At 32.8% G+C, this 24,979-nt stretch overlaps 1 long non-coding RNA gene across 1 annotated transcript; it reads left to right on the plus strand.

Annotated features, from left to right (window-relative positions):
• The first annotated feature begins 256 nt into the window (after nucleotides 1-256).
• On the plus strand, nucleotides 257-22,443 carry LOC120201112. Its single transcript, XR_005523625.1, has 4 exons — nucleotides 257-290; nucleotides 353-548; nucleotides 15,165-15,172; nucleotides 22,434-22,443. It is a non-coding gene; the product is annotated as an uncharacterized LOC120201112 (long non-coding RNA).
• Nucleotides 22,444-24,979: the final 2,536 nt, after the last annotated feature.

Genomic DNA, 24,979 nt, shown 5'->3' on the forward strand with positions numbered 1-24,979 from the left:
TTTAACTCTGCATGAAAAAGTATATTACGTATGAAAAGTACGAAGAAATATATATGTATATTGTCATAGAAAACCGTTTAAATTTAAATCAACTAGTACATAACATTATAAATTTTTATAAATATTTTATGTAATTTATTCATTTTGCCGGGTTTCAGTCAACCTTAATGTTTTGGGCATCCTTGGACTTGGTGGCTAGTGCCTCGGATATGGGGCATACGTTCTTCATGGACAACCACTTAAGCAACCTGCGTGAGTCCGCAATGAGTGTTCCGATTTTCTCTTGGTTCGTCTGCAAATTCCAAGAGAAAATGCGTGCTTCAAACTTGAAGATTGACTGATAAAAAGCAAGTTAAAGGTCTAAGCGCACTGAATTACCTGGCAAATGATGCAAGAATCGGGTCCTTGATCGATGGGCACCGCCTCTTCCAGGTTAATATTAGTTACAAATGTTGAATAAGTTCTAGTTTTCAATTTACTCGTAATGGTTTCCTCTGATAATACAGTGTCCACGTTGCCAATCCGTTCTCCCTGAGCAAGTAGCTCCTGTGATAATAGTGTCATGTAGTCAGGGGACCTTTTATGTCCTTTACCCTAAGGGTGCGTTTGGTTCACGGAATGTAAGATTACCAGTGGGAATAAAAGATTACCAGGGAATAGGATTACTGTGAATGTTGTATTTTGTGTTTGGTTGGTTTAGCAGGAATGTAAGATTACCGTATTTGATTAACGGAATAAAAGATTATTGGAATGTATATTTGACCAAATTGTCCTTATTATATATTTGTATAATATTACAAATTGTAAAATATTTATATATTTTCTTTAAAAAATTAAATTCATAATATTTATATAATTTTTTTACAAAATTAAAAATATAAAAAAAAGTTTAATGAAAGGGTAAATTTTTTTAACCCCTGAACTTCATATAAAATTTTAATTATAGATTTTTTTTGTAAATCTAAAATAATTTGAGGATAAATTTGTAATTTAACCTTCGTAGAATTTTTATTATTCAATGACAGAAGAAGAATATTTTTGAAAAAAAATAATAATTTAAGGGCATTTTAGTCCAAAACGACGATAATGTTACAATACCTAAGGGAAGGGATGTACTGAAATTCTCGGTAATATACCCAAAAAATCTACTATTGGTAATAAAACATTACCGGGAATGAGATTCCCGGCCAACCAAACATGGGAATGTGGGATTCCCATGGGATGGGAATCCCACAATCCTTGAACCAAACACACCCTAAAGAATTATACTTTAGTTTCGTATAAATTGGCTTAAATATATTAAAGGCCCTTGAACTTTCAAAAAAAAAACTAATGTGGCCCTTATCGTGTTTTTAGATCAATGTGGCTCTCCAACTCAACAAAAGAATTCAATGTGACATTTTGACCAACGTTTTCCGTCATTGACTAACATTTCCGTTAATTCCTTTTGGGTAAATTACAGCATTCATTACTCAACTATTTTCTTCTCTTCTATTTTGGTCACTGAACTCTAGAAGTTTTCAATTTCGAAAATCCTAGTGACTTCAGGGACTAAGGATGTAGTTAACCCATTTTACTCCATTTCTCTAACTTCTTCCCTCTCCTTCTCGCCGCCGCCGCATTATTGCTCCTGGGTTTTTATCATAATAAAACCCAGATCAAATAACTCCTGGGTTTTCATCATAAGAAGGTAAAAGCAAAATGTGTAGTTGGCAGATATTCAAGATTCCACTTTTTAAACAAATAATGGAGCTTAGCAGGAGGTTAGGCCTAGAGGGCAACCAAATAAAAGTTTGGTTTCAAAACTGGAGAACTCAGATGAAGGTAAGTGGATGATCTTATTTTGTTTTACTGTACAATATTGATGGTTGAATTGGTCTACACTTGTGTTTGAAAATACATACCCAATGGGAACGCCATGAAAAATGTAATTCTTAGGCAAGAAAACGATAAACTCCGTGCCGAGAATGACTTGTTGAAGCAGGCTATCACAACTCCTGTATGCAACGGTTGTGGTGGTCCTGCAGTGCCCGATGAAATATCTTATGAAGAACACCGGCTTAGGATCGAGTATGCTCGATTAAAAGACAAACTTAGTCGGACATGTGCCCTATCAAGCGAGTTCTTAGGTAGTCTGAAAACAAATGGAAACAGGGGAAGCGCTTTGGGGAAGAAAACATATGAAAAAAAGATGGGGGAAATTGATATTTTATCCCTAAATTATTTTGGGTTTAGAAAATGACCCGTGATTAATAATTTATCCATGAAACAAAAGTGACCATTTGTATAGTTTACCCTTAAAATAAAACGATTAACTACATCCTTAGTCCCCAAAGCCTAAAGTTTCTGAAATTGAATTTTCTTAAAGTTTAATGACCAAAATAGAAGAAAAGAAAATAATTGAGTGATGAATAATGTAATTTACCCAACAGGAATTTAGTTCAATCATCATGCAGCAGTCGCTAATGCTCAAACTCGAGACTTATAAGAATAACAACTGTTCTTTTAACCACTGATGTAATTTAGTTCAATTACTCTAAAATATATACAAATAATGATAATTCAAATACAACATAGAATGTTATATGAGTTACTTGATGTTAACTTTTTAAGTTGTAACCAGAAAAGTTTGTAATTTATATGATTTGTTATGAAGAACATAACATTTTTAGTTTCAACTTAAAATGTTACTTGGCTTATAAGTTTTTCAGTTACTATCGATTGTAACTTTTTTTAACTTTATATTAATTTGTTGTATTTTATATTACACCGAAAATGAAAGACTGAGTTTAGAACAACAATTGCATGACTTTATGTGATAAAATATAAAGAATGTAATAAAAGATTTGATATAGTTTTTTTAAATAAATGATTGACATGATGTTAGAAAAATATCTCTAACGTCTAATTGAATACTATTTTGATTTCTATTATTTTTTTAAAAATATTCTAACCTTTAATATTTCATTTTGAGTCAAAATAACTCTTTCGAAAAATTATTAATCAACTAATAATCAATCTTACATGATATAAACTAATGTAGCAGTTGTGGATAGATATTAAAAGATGTCAATGGAGAATTAGAGATGTTATATGAGAATGTAAATTCTAGAGTTATTTAACTTATATATGTATATTAGAAATATTCTAGAATAATATAAAAAATATAGATGTGTAGAAGTATTCATATACAAATTTAGAGATTTGTAATATTTAATATTATATCTAGAATTATTTATTAGAAGAACCTAGATATTTGTAATGTTAAATGGATAAGATGTTGACATTTGTTAACCATATAATGGCCACCAGTATATATAAATAGGGGTGAGTTTTACCATTGTAGTAAGAGTGAAAAGTGAGAAAATGGTACCAAAAGTGTGATCTAGAGAAAGAGAGCTTAGAGATAGAGAAGAAAAAAGTAGTGGGTATTAGTTTAGTGTGAGTGTTATATCTTAGGTCCTCAATAGTAAATGTGTTAAGCTCGTCGAAATTTCCAACAAGAGGTATGTTCCTTGGCTTCTTTGAATTTTACATTCGTATATTGTTGAGCTTAAAGCCATTTTCAATGAGAACCCATGTTTTTCAAAAGAAAAAATAGAATGGATGTTGTTGGATTTTATTCGAGAATTACAGTCGCATTTATTTCTAAAAAGAACTCTCAGCCATAAATATTAATTGTTATTTTCAATGAGATTGTCCATTTTGTTGTTAGCATTAAATATGTCTTTAGTTAATGTGTTTTATGTGACAATAATATTTAGTTTGATTTTAGATGTTCTATTGTTTGTATTGTATGCTATTTTGTTAGATGTATTGTTTTCAATGTCTGTCGGCAGTGTGATTGAAACACTTTATTTTATTTCCATGTTCTTAGTTGTATTGTTTTAATTATTAGTAAAGTAATTATTATTGAGCAAACAGAAAAAAGAAAATTGATGTGTTATCTTAATTTTCTAATGCAATTTTTGTTTTGCAGGACATTGGGCTTAATGTTTTAGAGAAAAAAAATACTATGGTGTTTATCTATTGCGAGGTAAAATTCGTAATGCATAAACAATCACTATTGATGAGCTGATGAAAAAACTTTAATTGAAGAATATGAAGCATACTCTAGGACTCGAATTGGGGAAAGAGTACGAGAATGTTGATACTCTGATATTTGGACATGTTATGATTATGACTGATCAAGATCTTGACGGGTCTCACATCAAAGGACTTTTAATAATTTTTTTCATTAATGTTTGCCATCATTATTGAAAATTGAGTTATTCTTGTAATTTTTATTACTTTTATTATCAAGGTATGTAATTTTGACAAATAATTTTATATGTTGAATAATGAAATGTTTATTTATAACCTCTTTATAATTGATTTTTTTATTAGGCTACAAACAACGAGGATAATAAAGTGAAATATCTAGATTTTTTACATGATTATGAGGAGAGGAGAAAAAAGCATGGGGTTAAGTTGAAAGAATGGTCAATCAACTATTTAAAGGTTTGTCTTTAAGTAGTATTGATTTACTCAGCTATCTATTGTTTATGATTTTGTAGTCATACTTCCTTTTTTTATTCATTGTAGGGGTTAGGCTCAAGCACAAAAGAGGAAGAAGAACAATACTTTAGAGAAATAGGAAATTGTTTGAAATTGTTTATATGGAAAGGTGTCAAAGACCAGAAGGCATTGGAGCTAGCATTTTGTAAGAAAATAGAGAACAGGGGGAAAGAATACCTATTAGGTTTTAACATAGTTGTATAGTTCATGCTAACAAAAAATTTAATTCTAGATTCTAGATTGTGAAATTCATGGAAATATGTCAAAGACCGGAAGGCATTAGAGCTAGCATTTAGTAAGAAAATAGAAAACATTAGGAAAGAATACATATGAGGTTTTAACATAGTTGTATAGTTCATGCTAATAAAAAATTTGGTTCTAGATTCTAGATTGTGAAATTCATGATTTTTTAGTCTAGAGACCAACTTGATCTCAGTTTGAAGAAAATCAGTTATGCTCAATTCATCAATAAAGATGTCACACCCTAAATTTTATTTTTCAAGTTAACAATAATTTAGCCTAAATTGGTAATTTTAAAATATGGGATCACTTTTTGTGAGTTTTCAATTAGTTCAAATACTTGAATCATAATTTTATTTTTCAAATTAACAAAGATTTAGTATCAGCTCACCATTACCCCGTCGTTCCCTTTGCTTTGGTCAGTGTTGACTTACACCGCTACCTCCAATAGATTCAACATCGTCTCCCGATCGACCCTAACCTCCAACTAACTCGAGTAACCCTTCGTTTGTCCTAAATCACGTGATAATCGTTCAAAACCCATTTTTTAATATCAACCACTATCCGTGTAATACCCCGAATCTCGGGTCAGTAGTTTGAGTCACCCAAGACCCATAATTCAAGCCCATTAGATCTCCTAGATTAGTTTGGACCAATTCAAAAGGGTGTTGGGCTTAAGTTTGGCCCAAGAGTATAAGTGAAGTGATGATTTTAAATAGGAGTTATAGATGAGGGACCAAAAGTTTAGTTTTTCCATTGTTGGTTTTAAAGGATATAAACCTCTTATATTTAGAGGATTTCACGTGAACCCAAGCTTCCTAAATATCTTTCATTTCCTCTTCTTTTCTCTCTTCCTTTTCTTCTCAAGAGCAAGAAAAATGTGAGAGCTTTAGGATTCCAAGCCTAGTTTGAATCAACCAAGGTAAAAATCTTAATCTTCATCCCTCAAGCTTTAATTCAAGCCCCAAATCTTGAGTTTTAAGCATGGTTTCAAAATGGGTTTTTAAGGGAGGTTAAGTAATCAAAGTATTCAAGATTATTCTAGTAAATTTGAGTTGTTTGGAGTATCCTTAACCTTATTTTAAGTCTTAGATAAGTTAGTAAACCCTTTTTCTTGCTTTTTTTAGCTAAGGAGGTGGGAGAAAGTTCAAAGGCAAGGGGTAAAGAAAAAGTGCCCCTAGTTGATTTGGAGATGTTTTAGCACCTAAGGAAATCAAGTAACACACTCACAAATTCCTCCTACCAGTTGTGGATTATTAAAAATGATATATAGCTAGAAAGTTGAGTTGAAGCATGTTAAGTAAGTTTTCATGGTAGATTCTTATTAAAGTTATTTTAGTATGTTTAAAGCCTTATTTATGTTCCCCTATGATTAACATAAGATTAATAACAAGTGGTAAACCTCAAGGTAGTAAAATTAGAGAGTTTAAGGGGTTAATTAGTGCCTAAATAGGGCATGTTTAAGGGTTAGTATCGATACTGTAAGAAACAATATCGATATTATTCATGTTTAAGAGTTTTTAAGGGGTTAATTAGTGCCTAAATTATTATTTCATTAAAATTTGGAGACTGTTATTCAACTCAAGGAGGTTTAGAGATTTGGGCCTTGTTTTGCCCTTCATTCCTTGTTAGTTGAAATAAAATAGGGGAGAAAAAAAATATGATTTCAAAATCTCAAACGACTATCATATCCCAGTCAACATGTCAATGTCCAACTCATATCGATTTTTTAACGGAAAGAAACAAGTTTAAAACATATAAACAATCGGGTGGCCGTTTTATAACTTTTAATATTCGAGGAACTCAATAAATTACAACACCCTATAGTTAGATGATCATTTTGTAACTTTTAATAATTAAATACAACAACAATAAAACCCTATTCCCATATGCGATGGAGTAAGGGGAAGGTAGTATAGTAGGCTACCCCCAACGCCAGGTTGATAGCAGCTTACGTGGAAGACCTCCGACAGTCAGAAAGTTTAAAATAAAGATACAGTACAATGCATGTAACTTTTAATAATTAAATGACTTGATAAAATAGTGTCATGTAGTCGGGGGACCATTTATGTCCTTTACCCTAAAGTTTACCCTAAAGAATTATACATTAGTTTCGTAAAATTTGGCTTAAATATATCAAAGGCTCTTGAACTTTCAAAAAAATAAACTAATGTTGCCCCTATCGATTTTTTAGATCAATGTGGCCCTCCAACTCGATAAAAGAATTTAATGTGGTCATTTGACTAATATTTTTCGTCATTGGCCAACATTTCCATTAATTTCTGTTTGATAAATTACATCATTCATACTCAACTATTTTCTTCTCTTCTATTTTTATCACTAAACTCTAAAAGTTTCAATTTCGAAAATCCTAGTGTATTTGGCTAATATTCAAGATTCCACTTTTTAAAACAAATAATAGGGGGAAAAACAGAATCCATGAACTCCAAAGAGATGACATTAGAGACGGATTACCGGATATGATGATGAAGAAAGGGAAAAGAAAAACAGAAAATCCATGAAGAAATGGAGCTTAGCAGGAGGTTAGGCCTAGAGGGCAATCAAATAAAATTTTGGTTTCAAAACAGGAGAACTCGGATGAAGGTAAGTGGATGATCTTATTTTGTTTTACTGTACAATATTGATGGTTGAATTGGTCTACACTTGTGTTTGAAATTCCAGACCCAATGGGACGCCATGAAAAATGTAATTCTTACTCAAGAAAACGATAAACTCCGTGCCGAGAATGACTTGTTGAAGCAGGCTATGAAAACTCCTGTATGCAAAGGTTGTGGTGGTCCTGCAGTGCCCGATGAAATATCTTATGAAGAACACCGGCTTAGGATCGAGTATGCTCGATTAAAAGGTAAACTTAGTCGGACATGTGCTCTATCAAACAAGTTCTTAGGTAGTCTGAAAACATATGGAAACAGGGGAAGCGCTGTGGGGAAGAAAACATATGGGAAAACAAGGGATGGGGAAATTGATATTTTATCCCTAAACTATTTTGGGTTTACAAAAAGACCATGATTAATTATTTATCCCTGAAACAAAAGTGACCACTTGTATAGTTTACCCTTAAAATAAAACGGTTAACTATATTCTTAGTCTCCGAAGCCTCTAAAGTTTCTGAAATTGAAAACTTTTAGAGTTTAGTGACCAAAATTAAAGAGAGAAAATAGTTGAGTGATGAATAGTATAATTTACCCAACAGGAATTAACGGAACTATGGGTTAATGATGAAAAACATTGGTCAAGGATTAAATTGAATTATTTTTTCGAGTTAAAGGGTCACATTAGTTTGTATTTTTAAAAGTTTAGGGGCCTTTGATACATTTAAGTCTATAAATTTAAGTTTAGAACTCGAGGATACTGTAAGCGAGATGTCTCAGGTACGATAATTTTAATATACCGCTAAGTAAAAATGCTACGGGAAACATTATTAAACATTAAAAATAGATATTATTCTTAGAACACTTTGCTGCTCAACATACCAATACTTCAACTAAACTCAATCATATTGGAAGAAAACAAAGTTTCAATTTTTTTTCTTATTACTATATTATTTATTAATTATTTTATATCATAGTTATTGTTACTTTGCACATGTAAATTGGATTAAACGACGATTACAGCTCTGGTAAGAGAGGATAAAAGAAGAAGAAATCAAAGGAACTCCCATGAAACAACAGGGTTCATGCTAAAGCTCTTACTTATTTAGACAACTCCAATTTAACATTATTAAACTATTCTTCATTTGCCATGGCCTCCTCGGCACCTGAAGATTCTTGAGCAGCCACGAGTCCAGGGATTAACAGGATCCTGGAGTAGACGACTGGGGACTCCTCCTCCATCAAGAGGCGCCGCAGCCTCATCCCCTTGGACCACCGCCTCCACCGCAACCAGGCTGATTATTACCAAGAAAATTAGCAAAGTCTTCATGCTAGATGCTCCCATGATATATATCTTCGGTTTTGATAATTAGGGTTAGTTTGCTGTCACCTTTTTATAGGGTTTTTGAGGGAAACCCTATTTTGAAAATCGACTTAAATTACGTGAAACTGCTTTGCGTTTTCCCTTTGTTTCCAAAACGTTTCCGAAAATATTAATTACGATGTTACTATCATTTAATCACTATATGGTTGCAATTAATCTTTCCTTGGGTTCTTTACTTGAAAGCTTTGGATTAGAGGTGTGAACGATGGATCGGCATCGAAGTCGATCGTCGATCAAGGCTCATTGAGTATTGAAAGTGTCCTAGTCACCTTGGCGGATTCGAAAATATTTTCAAGATAAACACAATTAAAATTTTAGGATGGACACATTAAATAAAATGAAGAATTAACTTAAAAAAATTCGAGTATGAGGGTGGACACTGGTTTGTACATGCACCTGCCACTGCCTAGCCATGAAACGACTATAAATTAAATACAAAGACATGTAAGAAGCTTCGAGGCGGAGGAGAGGAAAGTGCAAAAATTTTGGAGGGAAACAAAATCTAAAGGTATTAAATTTGATAAACCACTGTTTAAAAATTAAAGACGCTGCTAACCTTAATGATTTAATTCGGATTACGAGGATCGCGGTAGCTTCTCAAGAACCAGATGGAGGTGTTTACTCTGTTCATTGAGAATATACCAAAAGCAATGCATTGGAAAGGATTATAGTTTACGTTTGCAAGACATGGAGAGGTGGTAAAAGTGTTTATGGCTAGAAAACCTAGTAAAGGAGGTAAAAGATTTGTTTTGAGAAGAAGTCTGATGCGTTGAGAGCGACTGAAAGACTATATGGACTCTCGCTATATGGTTGTAGACTCACTGTGAAGATGGCGAAATACTCAGGATTACCAGTGAGAAGGAGCTGGCCACTGTGTGCAGTGTTAGAAACATAGAATCAAGGCTTCATGAGTGGAGATTGGGAGAGATTAAAGTAAAAAGGCTGGGAGAAAAGTTTTTCTTGTTGATAATCGAAGATAAAGTCCTGTTTTTGTTGCCAGAAGACCTGGGTTGGTGGTCCTACTTGAAGGAGATTTTTAACAGTATAGATCTTTGGACTGAAAAATTAGGAGCTCTGGATCGTGCAACATGGTTAGAAGTTTCAACTTTCAAGGGTTCTATTACATTGTTGGAACCATACTACCCTAAAGAGAATTGCAAAAATATGGGGGTCGTTTGAAGCCCTTAGCGAAAACGCGGATCATTCGCTTGATTGTGAAAAAGTCTCTGTTTTGATAACGACAAAAATGAAAAATATGATTTCAGGGCCAGTAGAAATAGCAGTCGAGCACATGGTTTACATTGGAGTAAAAATAGTCTGCTTTCAACCTTTTATACTAAGATAGATGAACTTCTAGTTCGGTCCATGTTGGAAGGGTGTAGCTTTGGCTGCAATGTTGCTCTTTGGGAGCGTTTGAGTAGAAATGAGGTCGATTAGGGGGTTGTTTCGCTCCAATCTCTCTGGATGGAAGTGTAGAACCATTTAGTTTGCCGGGAGAGTTGTTCCATTTTTTGCAGTGTTGTCAATGCTTCCCTGCTTTTATATCTCCTTTTTCGAAATCCCAAGAACCGTGGTTCAGAAGATTGCAAAGTTAAGGTGGGCCTTCCTGTGGGGGAGTTTCAGTGGCAAAGAAGAAAACGGCTCTTTGGAGACAGGTAATCAAAGTTAAGGTCCAATGGGTGCACATTAGAGCTTGAATGTTCTCAGCTAAGAATTTTCACAAGTTTAGTGTGATTGGTGTAGTTAAAGAGGTCAAAGCTGGTTGTGGTGGAGTTTCTTCGTTTATCATGTGGTACGATTCGGGCTATATTTTATGTTCCTGTTTGAAGATTTGATGTTAAGCTTGCTAAGGTCACTGCTTTCAAAACTTAGAGGCTAGGTGGGTGGGAAGGGCTTTTGTCTTACACTGGATTGCAAACCCTTTGCATCGCCCGTGGATCTTTTGGCCAGCTTGCCTGGAATTTAGTTCAATCATCCTGCAACAATCGTTGATGCTCAAACTCGAGATTTATAAGAATAACAATTGTTCCTTTAACCACTGATGTAATTTAGTTCAATTACTCTAAAAGATATACAATTAATGATAATTCAAATACAACATAGACTGTTATATGAGTTACTTGATGTTAACTTTTTGTGTTGTAACCAGAAAAGTTTGTAATTTATATGATTTGTTATGAAGAACATAACATTTTTAGTTTCAACTTAAAATGTTACTTGGCTTATAAGTTTTTCAATTACAATCGATTTTAACTTTTTTTTAACTTTATATTGACTTGTTGTATTTTAGATTACACCGAAAATGAAAAACTGAGTTTAGAACAACAATAGCATGACTTTATGTGATAAAATATAAAGAATGTAATAAAAGATTTGATATAGTTTTTTTAAAAAAATAAATGATTGACATAATGTTAGAAAAATATCTCTAACGTCTAATTGAATACTATTTTGATTTTTATTTTTTTAAACATTCTAACCTTTAATATTTCATTTTGAGTCAAAATAACTCTTTCAAAAAATTATTAATCAACTAATAATCAATCTTACATGATATAAACTAATGTAACAGTTGTGGATAGAAATTAATAGATGTCAATGGAGAATTAGAGAAGTTATATGACAATGTAAATTCTAGAGTTATTTAATTTATATATGTATATTAGAAATATTCTAGAATAATATAAAAATTATAGATGTGTAGAAGTATCCATATACAAATCTAGAGATTTGTAATATTTAATATTATATCTAGAATTATTTATTAGAAAAACCTAGATATTTGTAATGTTAAATGGATAAGATGTTGACATTTGTTAACCATATAATGGCCACCAATATATATAAATAAGGGTGAGTTTTACTATTGCAGTAAGAGTAAAAGTGAGAAATTGGTACCAAAAATGCGAGCTAGAGAAAGAGAGCTTAGAGATAGAGAAGAGAAAAGTAGTGGTTGTTAGTGTAGTGTGAGTGTTATATCTTAGGTCTTCTATAGTAAATGTGTTAAGCTCGTCGAAATTTCCAACAAGAGCTATGTTCCTTGGCTTCTTTGAATTTTACATTCCAATATTGTTGAGCTTAAAGTCATTTTCAATGAGAACCCATGTTTTTTAGAAGAAAAAATAGAATGGAGGTTGTTGGATTTTATTCGAAAATAACAATCGTATTTATTTCTAAAAAGAACTCTCAGCTATAAAGATTAACTGTTATTTTCAATGAGATTGTCCAATTTGTTGTTAGCATTAAATATGTCTTTAGTTAATGTGTTTTATGTGACAATAATATTTTTTTGTTTGATTTTAGATGTTCTTTTGTTTGTATTGTATGCTATTTTGTTAGATGTATTGTTTTTAATGTCTGTCGGCAGAGTGATTGCAACACTTTATTTTATTTCCATGTTTTTAGTTGTATTGTTTTAATTATTAGTAAAGTAATTATTATTGAGCAAACAGAAAAAAGAAAATCGATGTGTTATCTTAATTTTCTAATGCAATTTTTGTTTTGCAGGACATTGGGCTTAATGTTGTAGAGAAAAAAAATATTATGATGTTTATCTATTGCGAGGTAAAATTCGTAATGCAGAAACAATCACTATTGATGAGCTGATGAAAAAACTTTAATTGAATAATATGAAGCATACTCTAGGACTCGAATTGGGGAAAGAGTACGAGAATGTTGATACTCTGATATTTGGACATGTTATGATTATGACTGATCAATATATTGACGGGTCTCGCATCAAAGGACTTTTAATAATTTTTTTCATTAATGTTTTCCATCATTATTGAAAATTGAGTTATTCTTGCAATTTTTATTACTTTTATTATCAAGGTATGTAATTTTGACAAATAATTTTATATGTTGAATAATGAAATGTTTATTTATAACCTCTTTATAATTGATTTTTTATTAGGCTACAAACAATGAGGATAATAAGGTGAAATATTTAGATTTTTTTACATGATTATGAGGAGTGGAGAAAAAAGCATGGGGTTAAGGTGAAAGAATGATCAATAAACTATTTAAAGGTTTGTCTTTAAGTAGTATTGATTTTGTAACATCCTAAAAGTCGGGTCAATGACCAAAATAGAATTTTTGGTAATTTAGTGACCAATCTCAGAAGAGATTGAAAGTTAGGGATTTAAATGAAAAGTATTGATGTTGGATTTAAATAACAAAGTTTGAAGTAACAAGGGTATTATGGTCATTTTTCAGAAAAGATTTTTATTTTCCTTTATAAAGGGTAATAAGCACGTGGGAAGGAGATAATTTCTCCAGAGCATTCTTCAGTCTTCTTCTTCTTCCTCCCGTATCTCCAAGCTCAAAGGTGAGTTTCTTTGCTTGTGGATTAATTATTGATTTTAAGGTTGGATTATGATCATTAGAGGATAATTAAGCTTAAGGAAAGCTTAATTTGTTCTAAAACAACAAGATGAAAGATATAGAAGAGATTAAAGAAAATGAGTTTTTACGTGAATTTTTGAAATAGAAGGAGTTAATAGATTTTGAAATTGAATTTGACTTGTCAATGGTTAAATTAAGAGATGTGAAGTGTTAGAATGAGTTTTAAAACATGTTGAAAATCTGGTATGATTCTTGAAGTTAATGAAAATGAGAGGATATTAAGGTTAAAGACGAGCTAAATGAATATAAATGAGTTTAAACATGTATATGTAAGTTAAAAATAAGAAAGGGGATGATATATGAAGTAATTAAGCTGAAAAGAGTGGATTTTCAGGTGTAAATTGGAATTCTGGGCTATGTGCATCGATGCACACTGATGCATCAAGGGTAAATCCCAAAAATTATTCAAGGTGTATCGATGCACCTGAAGTGCATTGATGCACTCTTCTAAAATACGAACATTGAATGCCATCAGTGCATCGATGCACCCCCTTAAATGTAAACATCGAATAGGATTTATGCATCGATGCAGGGTGTGGTGTATCGATGCATACCTTCATTAAAAGATGAAAATGACTCTTCTTTTAGCCTAAGAAATGATAGTTTAGAATATATTAATTAATATACTGATTAGTATCAATGAATTACTATGTAGATTCAGAGCCTAAACAAGTTCCGGAACTTGGCAAATAAGATCGATCAAGGAAAAGATAACAGATCGATATTGACTAGTGAGACCAGGTGAGTACATGATATTAAGTGTACATGATGTTTATGGAATTAAGACTTGCGATGAGTCTAATTCCGATAATAGATGACATGAGTACAATAATATAAGTATAGTATGATATGATGTTTAAGAGTACCTGAGCATGATCCTATAATAATATGGTGCTAGAAGTATATGAGTAAATGCATAGGTTTAATTGTCGAATGTAGGTTATATGATCATAAGAGATAAGATATATGATAAAATATATGTGAAAGTGATATGACTCATATGTGTTTCTATGAGAACGTTACACGATATGCTATGTATGTTATATGAGTGATGTGAATATATGTTATGAGATAAGAATCATAATTATGAGCTATGTGAAAAAAAAGAATACAAGTACAAGTGGAAAGTTATGTGATACGTGAATGTGAATTCATGGAAAAATGCTACGTGAAAGTAAACTACGTGACTATGTGATATGAATATGTGAATGTGTAATGAGGTAAAAGATAATGCCCATGTCATGTGTTATGAGAGCTATAGGTATAGTTGTCATGCCAAGAGTCGAGGGTCTACGCGGTCCTTTGGGACATAGTGGTCCTTCGAGACATGTGTATTATAAGTGGTCCTTCGGGACATTTACGTGGTCCTTCGGGACAAATTCTACACGCCCCTAGTGGGAATTATACAAGCTGTGGTGACAGCATAGTGCACAACCTCTATGTACTCACATACCTTAAGTTCTCAGTAGTGTGCATGGGCTAACCAAAAAGATAACGATAAAATGTGAGTTGCAATGAGAAATGTGTTGCATGTTTTATATGATGATATATGTGAATGTGTGTATATGTTACAGGAAAGAATGTGTGTTATGGGTTATGGCATTTTTTATGGGATGTACATGAATATATGTTAAGGTATATATATGAATGAATATCAAGGACTCATATGATGATGTAAGAACATGTTATAAGATATAGAATATGAAAATAAGAGATCATATGAACAAGAGATAAGAGATAGAAAGGATAATCATATAAGAGTATGAAAAAATATAAATGGTGACATGCATGTGTGTATGTAATTGTTACATGAAAAAGTATGTATACCAGTATGACGTTGTATTACATGATATGTACATGCATTTGATAATTTACATATGTATTTATATGTCTCACTAAGTCTATGACTTAGCGTGTGTGTGTTTCACACTTAGGTTCAGGAAAGCAGGAAGAGAAGCTAAGAGGAGCAAGACATGTTAGTTTCTCCTTACCGAAGGTCAGATCAGAACCTAAATGAATAACATGTATTTTTTTATATATAGAATTTAGTTGCCATGTAATTAAAAGATTTGTATTAGATACACTCTGATCAGTTTTGTAAAAGCATATGTTTTATATCATAGAAAATAAACGGTTTTATTAGAAATATCAAATTGAATCTTGGGTATTTTGTAAATGTTTTGAGTTGTCAATGTAACACCTCAGACTCGTATCTGGGTCGGGTACTGGTTGGGGGTGTTACAGATTTACTTAGCTATCTATTGTTTATGTTTTTGTAGTCATACTTCCTTTTTTTATTCATTATAGGGGTTAGGCGCAAGCACAAAAGAGGAAGAAGAACAATACTTTAGAGAAATAGGAAATCGTTTGAAATTGTTTATATGGAAAGGTGTAAAAGACCAGAAGGCATTGGAGCTAGAATTTTGTAAGAAAATAGAGAACAAGGGGAAAGAATACCTATTAGGTTTTAACATAGTTGTATAGTTCATGCTAAAAAAAATTTAATTTTATATTCTAGATTGTGAAATTCATGGAAATATGTCAAAGACCGGAAGGCATTAGAGCTAACATTTAGTAAGAAAATAGAAAACAGTAGGAAATAATACATATGAGGTTTTAACATAGTTGTATAGTTAATGCTAATAAAAAATTTGATTCTAGATTCTAGATTGTGAAATTCATGATTTTTTAGTCTAGAGACCAACTTGGTCTCAGTTTTAAGAAAATCAGTTATGCTCAATTCATCAATAAAGATGTCACACCCTAAATTTTATTTTTCAAGTTAACAATAATTTAGCCTAAATTGGTAATTTTAAAAAATGTGATCACTTTTTGTGAGTTTTCAATTAGTTCAAATACTTGAATCATAATTTTATTTTTCAAATTAACAAAGATTTAGTATCAACTCACCATTACCCCGTCGTTCCCTTTGCTTTGGTCAGTGTTGACTTACACCGCTACCTCCAATAGATTCAACATCGCCTCCCGATCGAACCCCAACCTCGAACTAACTCGAGTAACCCTTCGTTTGTCCTAAATCATGTGATAATAGTTCAAAACCCATTTTTTAATATCAACCACTATCCGTGTAATACCCTGAATCTCGGGTCAGTAGTTTGGGTCACCTAAGACCCATAATTCAAGCCCATTAGATCTCCTAGATTAGTTTGGACCGATTCAAAAGGGTATTGGGCTTAAGTTTGACCCAAGAGTATAAGTGAAGTGATGATTTTAATTAGGAGTTATAGATGAGGGACCAAAAGTTTAGTTTTTCCATTGTTGGTTTTAAAGGATATAAACCTCTTATATTTAGAGGATTTCACGTGAACCCAAGCTTCCTAAATACTCTTTCATTTCCTCTTCTTTTCTCTCTTCCTTTTCTTCTCAAGAGCAAGAAAAATGTGAGAGCATTTAGGATTCCAAGCCTAGTTTGAATCAACCAAGGTAACAACATTAATCTCCATCCCTCAAGCTTTAATTCAAGCCTCAAATCTTGAGTTTTAAGCATGGTTTCAAAATGGGTTTTTAAGGGAGGTTAAGTAATTAAAGTATTCAAGCTTATTCTAGTAAATTTGAGTTGTTTGGAGTATCCTTAACCTTATTTTAAGTCTTAGATAAGTTAGTAAACCCTTTTTCTTACTTTTGTTTAACTAAGGAGGTGGGAGAAAGTTCAAAGGCAAGGGGTAAAGAAAAAGTGTCCCTAGTTGATTTGGAGATGTTTTAGCACCCAAGGAAATCAAGTAACACACTCATAGATTCCTCCTATCAGTTGTGGATTATTAAAAGTGATATATATCTAGAAAGTTGATTTGAAGCATGTTAAGTAAGTTTTCATGGTAGATTCTTATTAGAGTTATTTTAGCATGTTTAAAACCTTATTTATGACCCCTATGATTCACATAAGATTAATAACAAGTGGGAAACCTCAAGGTAGTAAAATTAGAGAGTTTAAGAGGTTAATTAGTGCCTAAATAGGGCATGTTTAAGGGTTAGTATCGATACTGTATGAAACAATATCGATGTTATTCACGTTTAAGAGTTTTTTTGGGGTTAATTAGTGCCTAAATTATTATTTTATTAAAATTTGGAGACTGTTATGCAACTCAAGGAAGTTTAGAGATTTGGGCCTTGTTTTGCCCTTCATTCATTGTTAGTTGAAATAAAATAGGGGAGAAATAAAATATGATTTCAAAATCTCAAATGACTATCATATCTCAATCAATATGTCAATGTCCAACTCATATCAAATTTTTAACGGAAAGAAACAAGTGTGAAACATATGAACAATCGGGTGGCCGTTTTATAACTTTCAATATTCGAGGAACTCAATAAATTGCAACACCCTATAGTTAGATGATCATTTTGTAACTTTTAATAATTAAGTGATTCGATAAAATAGTGTCATGTAGTCGGGGACCATTTATGTCCTTTACCTTAAAGAATTATACATTAATTTTGTATAAATTGGCTTAAATATATCAAAGGCTCTTGAACTTTCAAAAAAAAAAAAAACTAATGTGACCCCTATCATTTTTTTAGATCAATGTGGTCTTCCAACTCGACAAAAGAACCCAATGTGACCCTTTGACCAACGTTTTCCGTCATTAACCAACATTTCTGTTAATTCATGTTGGGTAAATTACACCATTCATCTCTCAACCATTTTCTTCTCTTCTATTTTGGTCGTTGAACTGTAAAAGTTTTAATTTCAAAAATCCTAGTAACTTCAGGGACTAAGGATGTAGTTAACCCATTTCTCTAACTTCTTCCCTCTCTTTCACGCCGCCGCCGCCTTATTGCTCCTGGGTTTTAATTAGGGCTGTAAATGAGACGAGATAGATCGCGAGCTACTCGAGATTGACTCGATCAAAGCTCGATAAATACTCGGATCGAATGGACTCGACTCGAGCTCGAGCTCGACTCGAGTTCTTAACGAGCCGAAACGAGCTACTCGATAATCGACTCGAAAAGCTCGTGAGCAGCTCGAAAATATAATATATTAAGATTTTATTTTTTTAGAAATAAATTATTAATAATATTAATATTTATGTATTGATTTTTTTATAAAAAAAATACAGTAAGATTTCTTGTATTTAAGGTTCATGTTCGAGTTTGAGTTTGAGGCTTCAATCGAGTTAAGTTGAATAATTTTTTTTTCATTTCGAGCCTTTTCGAGCTGCTCACGAGCTTCAGTTTAGGATTTCGAGTTCGAGTCGAGCTTGAAAATTTTAAGCTCGCGAGTTTTCGAGTCGAGTCGAGCTTCATTTCAAAGTTTTCGAGTCGAGTCGAGCTCAGCAATACTCGAGCTCGACTCGGCTCGTTTACACCCCTAGTTTTAATCATAAGAAAACCCAGATCAAATAACTACTGGGTTTTCATCATAAGAAGGTAAAAGCACAATATGTAGTTGTCCAATATTCAAGATTCCACATTTTTAAACAAATAATTGGGGGGGGGGGACAGAATCCATGAACTCCAAAGAGATGAAATTAGAGACGGAGTACCGGGTATGATGATGAAGAAAGGGAAAGGAAAAACAGAAAATCCATGAAGAAATGGAGCTTAGCAGGAGGTTAGGCCTAGAGGTCAACCAAATAAAATTTTGGTTTCAAAACAGGAGAACTCAGATGAAGGTAAGTGGATGATCTTATTTTGTTTTACTGTTCAATATTGATGGTTGAATTGGCCTACACTTGTGTTTGAAATTCCAGACCCAATGGGAACGCCATGAAAAATGTAATTCTTAGGCAAGAAAACGATAAACTCCGTGCCGAGAATGACTTGTTGAAGCAGGCTATGCAACTCCTGTGTGCAACGGTTGTGGTGGTCCTGCAGTGCCCGATGAAATATCTTAAGAAGAACACCGGCTTAGGATCGAGTATGCTCGATTAAAAGACAAACTTAGTCGGACATGTGCTCTATCAAACAAGTTCTTAGGTAGCCTGAAAACATATGGAAACAGGGGAAGCGCTGGGTTAATGGCCAAGATAAAAGAGAAGAAAATAGTTGAGTGATAAATAGTGTAATTTACCAGACAGGAATTAACGGAACGTGGGTTAATGATGAAAAACATTGATCAAAGGGTTAAATTAATTTTTTTTTGAGTTTAAGGGTCATATTAGTTTTTTAAAAAAAGTTTAGGGGCCTTTGATACATTCAAGCCTATAAATTTAGGTTTAAAATTTGAGGATACTGTAATCAGGATGTCTCAAGTATGACAACTTTAATATACCGTTAAGGAAATGAGCTACCAGAAACATTATTAGACATTAAAAATAGATATTATTCTTAGAACACTTTGCTGCTCAACATACCAATACTTCAACTAAACTGAATCATATTGGAAGAAAACAAAGTTTCAATTTTTTTTCTTATTACTATATTATTTATTAATTATTTTATATCATAGTTATTGTTACTTTGCACATGTTAATTGGATTAAACGACGATTACAGCTCTGGTAAGAGAGGATAAAAGAAGAAGAAATCAAAGGAACTCCCATGAAACAACAGGGTTCATGCTAAAGCTCTTATTTAGACAAGTCCAATTTAACATTATTAAACTATTCTTCATTTGCCATGGCCACCTCGGCACCTGAAGATTCTTGAGCAGCCACGAGTCCAGGGATTAACAGGATCCTGGAGTAGACGAGTGGGGACTCCTCCTCCATCAAGAGGCGCCGCAGCCTCATCCCCTTGGACCACCGCCTCCACCGCAACCAGGCTGATTATTGCCAAGAAAATTAGAAAAGTCTTCATGCTAGATACTCCCATGATATATAGCTTCGGTTTTGATAATTAGGGTTAGTTTGCTGTCACCTTTTTATAGGGTTTTTGAAGGAAACCCTATTTTGGAAATCGACTTAAATTACGTGAAACTGCTTTGCGTTTTCCCTTTGTTTCCAAAACGTTTCCGAAAATATTAATTACGATGTTACTATCATTTAATCACTATATGGTTGCAATTAATCTTTCCTTGGGTTCTTTACTTGAAAGCTTTGAATTAGAGGTGTGAACGATAGTTCGGCATCGAAGTCGATCGTCGATCAAAGCTCATTGAGTATTGAAAGTGTCTTAGTCACCGTGACGGATTCGAAAATATTTTTCAGGATAAATACAAGTAAAATTTTAGGATGGACACATTAAATAAAATAAAGAATTAACTTAAATTCGAGTATGAGGGTGGACAGTGGTTTGTACATGCACCTGCCACTGCCTAGCCATGAAACAACTATAAATTAAATACAAAGACATGGAAGAAGCTTCGAGGCGGAGGAGAGGAAAGTGCAAAAATTTTGGAGGGAAACAAAATCTAAAGGTATTAAATTTGATAAACCACTGTTTAAAAATTAAAGACGCTGCTAACCTTAATGATTAAATTCGGATTACGAGGATCGCGGTAGCTTCTCAAGAACCAGATGGAGGTGTTTACTCTGTTCGTTGAGAATATACCAAGAGCAATGCATTGGAAAGGATTATAGTTTACGTTTGCTAGACATGGAGAGGTGGTAAAAGTGTTAATGGCTAGAAAACTAAGTAAAGGAGGTAAGAGATTTGGGTTTGTGAGTTTTGAGAAGAAGTCTGATGCGTTGAGAGCGACTGAAAGACTAGATGGACTCTCGCTATATGGTTGTAGACTCACTGTGAAGATGGCGAAATACTCAGGATTACCAGTGAGAAGGAGCTGGCCATTGTGTGCAGTGTTAGAAGCATAGAATCAAGGCTTCATGAGTGGGGATTGGGAGAGATTAAAGTAAAAAGGCTGGGAGGAAAATTCTTCTTGTTGATAATCGAAGATGAAGACCTGGGTTGGTCCTACTTGAAGGAGATTTTTAGCAGTATAGATCTTTGGACTGAAAAATTAGGAGCTCTGGATCGTGCAACATGGTTAGAAGTTTCAAGGGTTCTATTACATTGTTGGAACCATACCACCCTAAAGAGAATTGCAGAAACATGGGGGTCGTTTGAAGCCCTTGGCGAAAACGCGGATCATTCGCTTGATTGTGAAAAAGTCTCTGTTTTGATAACGACAAAAATGAAGAAGATTTCAGGGCCAGTAGAAATAGCAGTCGAGCACATGGTTTACATAGCAGTAAAAATAATCTGCTTTCACCCTCTTATACTAAGATAGATGAACTTCTAGTTCGGTCCATCTTGGAAGAGTGTAGCTTTGGCTGCAGTGTTGCTCTTTGGGAGCGTTTGAGTAGAAATGAGATGCACATTAGAGCTTGAATGTTCTCAGATAAGAATTTTCATAAGTTTAGTGTGATTGGTGTAGTTAAAGAGGGCAAAGCTGGTTGTGGTGGAGTTTCTTCGTTTAACACGTGGTACGATTCGGGCTATATTTTATGTTCCTGTTTGAAGATTTGATGTTAAGCTTGCTAAGATCACTGCTTTCAAAACCAGCTTTGGGACTTTTCTTGGAGGCTAGGTGGGTGGGAAGGGCTTTTGTCTTACACTGGATTGCAAACCCTTTGCATCGCCCGTGGATCTTTTGGCCTTCTTGCCTGGAATTTAGTTCAATCCTGCAACAGTAGCTGATGCTCAAACCCGAGACTTATAAGAATAACAATTGTTGTTTTAACTACCGAGGTAATTTAGTTCAATTACTCTAAAAGATATAAAGATTTGATATAGTTTTTTTAAATAAATGATTGACATAATGTTAGAAAAATATCTCTAACGTCTAATTGAATACTGTTTTGATTTTTATTTTTTTTAAACATTCTAACCTTTAATATTTCATTTTGAGTCAAAATAATTCTTTCGAAAAATTATTAATCAATTAATAATCAATCTTACATGATATAAACTAATGTAGCAGTTGTGGATAGATATTAATAGATGTCAATGGAGAATTAGAGATGTTATATGACAATGTAAATTCTAGAGTTATTTAATTTATATATGTATATTAGAAATATTCTAGAATAATATAAAAATTATAGATATGTAGAAGTATCCATATACAAATTTAGATATTTGTAATATTTAATATTATTTCTAGAATTATTTATTAGAAGAACCTAGATATTTGAAATGTTAAATGGATAAGATGTTGACATTTGTTAACCATATAATGGCCACCAGTATATATAAATAGGGGTGAGTTTTACCATTGTAGTAAGAGTGAAAAGTGAGAAAATGGTACCAAAAGTGTGAGCTAGAGAAAGAGAGCTTAGAGATAAAGAATAGAAAAGTAGTGGGTATTAGTGTAGTGTGAGTGTTATATCTTAGGTCCTCTATAGTAAATGTGTTAAGCTCGTCGAAATTTCCATTAAGAGGTATGCTCCTTGGCTTCTTTGAATTTTACATTTGTATAATGTTGAGCTTAAAGCCATTTTCAATGAGAACCCATGTTTTTCAGAAGAAAAAATAGAATGGAGGTCGTTGGATTTTATTCAAGAATAACAGTCACATTTATTTCTAAAAAGAACTCTCAGCCATAAATATTAACTGTTATTTTCAATGAGAATGTCCATTTTGTTGTTAGCATTAAATATATCTTTAGTTAATGTGACAATAATATTTTTAGTTTGATTTTAGATGTTCTTTTGTTTGTATTGTATGCTATTTTGTTAGATGATGTATTGTTTTCAATGTCTGTCGGTAGCGTGATTGCAACACTTTATTTTATTTCCATGTTCTTAGTTGTATTGTTTTAATTATTCGTAAAGTAATTATTATTGAGAAAACAGAAAAAAGAAAATTGATGTGTTATCTTAATTTTCTAATGCAATTTTTGTTTTGCAGGAGATTGGGCTTAATGTTGTAGAGAAAAAAATACTACGGTGTTTATCTATTGCAAGGTAAAATTTGTAATGCAAAAACAATCACCATTGATGAGCTGATGAAAAAACTTTATATGAAGCATACTCTAGGATTCGAATTGGGGAAAGAGTACAAGAATGTAGATACTCTGATATTTGGACATGTTATGATTATGACTGATCAAGATCTTGACGGGTCTCGCATCAAAGGACTTTTAATAATTTTTTTCATTTATGTTGGCCATCATTATTGAAAATTGAGTTATTCTAGCAAATTTTATTACTCTTATTATCAAGGTATATAATTGTTGACAAATAATTTTATACGTTGAATAATGAAATAATGAAATGTTTATTTATAACCTCTTTATAATTGATCTTTTTTTATTAGGCTACAAACAACGAGGATAATAAGGTGAAATATTTTGGTTCTTTACATGATTATGAGGAGTGGAGAAAAAAGCATGAGGTTAAGGTGAAAGAATGGTCAATCAACTATTTAAAGGTTTGTATTTAAGTAGTATTGATTTACTCAACTATCTATTGTTTATGTTTTTGTAGTCACACTTCCTTTTTTTATTCATTGTAGGGGTTAGACGCAAGCACAAAAGAGGAAGAAGAAAAATACTTTAGAGAAATAGGAATCGTTTGAAATTGTTTATATGGAAAGGTGTCAAAGACCATAAGGCATTGGAGCTAGCATTTTGTAAGAAAATAGAGAACAAGGGGAAAGAATACCTATTAGGTTTTAACATAGTTGTATAGTTCATGCTAACAAAAAATTTAATTCTAGATTCTAGATTGTGAAATTCATGGAAATATGTCAAAGACCAGAAGGCATTAGAGCTAGCATTTAGTAAGAAAATAGAGAACAATAGAAAAGAATACATATGAGGTTTTAACATAGTTGTATAGTTATGCTAACAAAAAATTTGATTCTAGATTCTAGATTGTGAAATTCATGATTTTTTAGTCTAGAGACCAACTTGATCTCATTTTGAAGAAAATCAGTTATGCTCAATTCATCAATAAAGATGTCACACCCTAAATTTTATTTTTCAAGTTAACAATAATTTGGCCTAAATTGGTAATTTTAAAAGATGGGATCATTTTTTGTGAGTTTTCGATTAGTTCAGATACTTGAATCATAATTTTATTTTGCAAATTAACAAAGATTTAGTATCAGCTCACCATTACCCCATCGTTCCCTTTGCTCTGGTCAGCGTTAACTTACACCGCTACCTCCAGTAGATTCAACATCGCCTCCCGATCGAACCCCAACCTCGAACTAACTTGAGTAACCCTTCGTTTGTCTTAAATCACGTGATAATCGTTCAAAGCCCATTTTTTAATATCAACCACTGTTCGTGTAATACCCCGCATCTCGAGTCAATCATTTGGGTCACCCAAGACCCATAATTCAAGCCCATTAGATCTCCTAGATTAGTTTGGAGCAATTCAAAAGGGTATTGGGCTTAAGTTTGGCCCAAGAGTATTAGTGAAGTGATGATTTTAAATAGGAGTTATGGATGAGGGACCAAAAGTTTAGTTTTTCCATTGTTGGTTTTAAAGGATATAAACCTCTTATATTTAGAGGATTTCATGTGAACCCAAGCTTCCTAAATACTCTTTCATTTCCTCTTCTTTTCTCTCTTCCTTTTCTTCTCAAGAGCAAGAAAATGTGAGAGCCTTTAGGATCCAAGCCTAATTTGAGTCAACCAAGGTAAAAACCTTAATTTCCATCCCCCAAGCTTTAATTCAAGCCCCAAATCTTGAGTTTTAAGCATGGTTTCAAAATGGGGTTTCAAGGGAGGTTAAGTAATCAAAGTATTCAAGATTATTCTAGTAAATTTGAGTTGATTGGAGTATCCTTAACCTTATTTTAAGTCTTAGATAAGTTAGTAAACCCTTTTTCTTGCTTTTGTTTAGCTAAGGAGGTAGGAGAAAGTTCAAAGGCAGGGGGTAAAGAAAAAGTGCCCCTAGTTGATTTGGAGATGTTTTAGCACCCAAGGA

This window comes from Hibiscus syriacus, unplaced genomic scaffold (assembly GCF_006381635.1).
Source record: "Hibiscus syriacus cultivar Baekdansim isolate YM2019G1 unplaced genomic scaffold, ASM638163v2 tig00006992_pilon, whole genome shotgun sequence".
Classification (NCBI taxonomy): Eukaryota; Viridiplantae; Streptophyta; class Magnoliopsida; order Malvales; family Malvaceae; genus Hibiscus; species Hibiscus syriacus.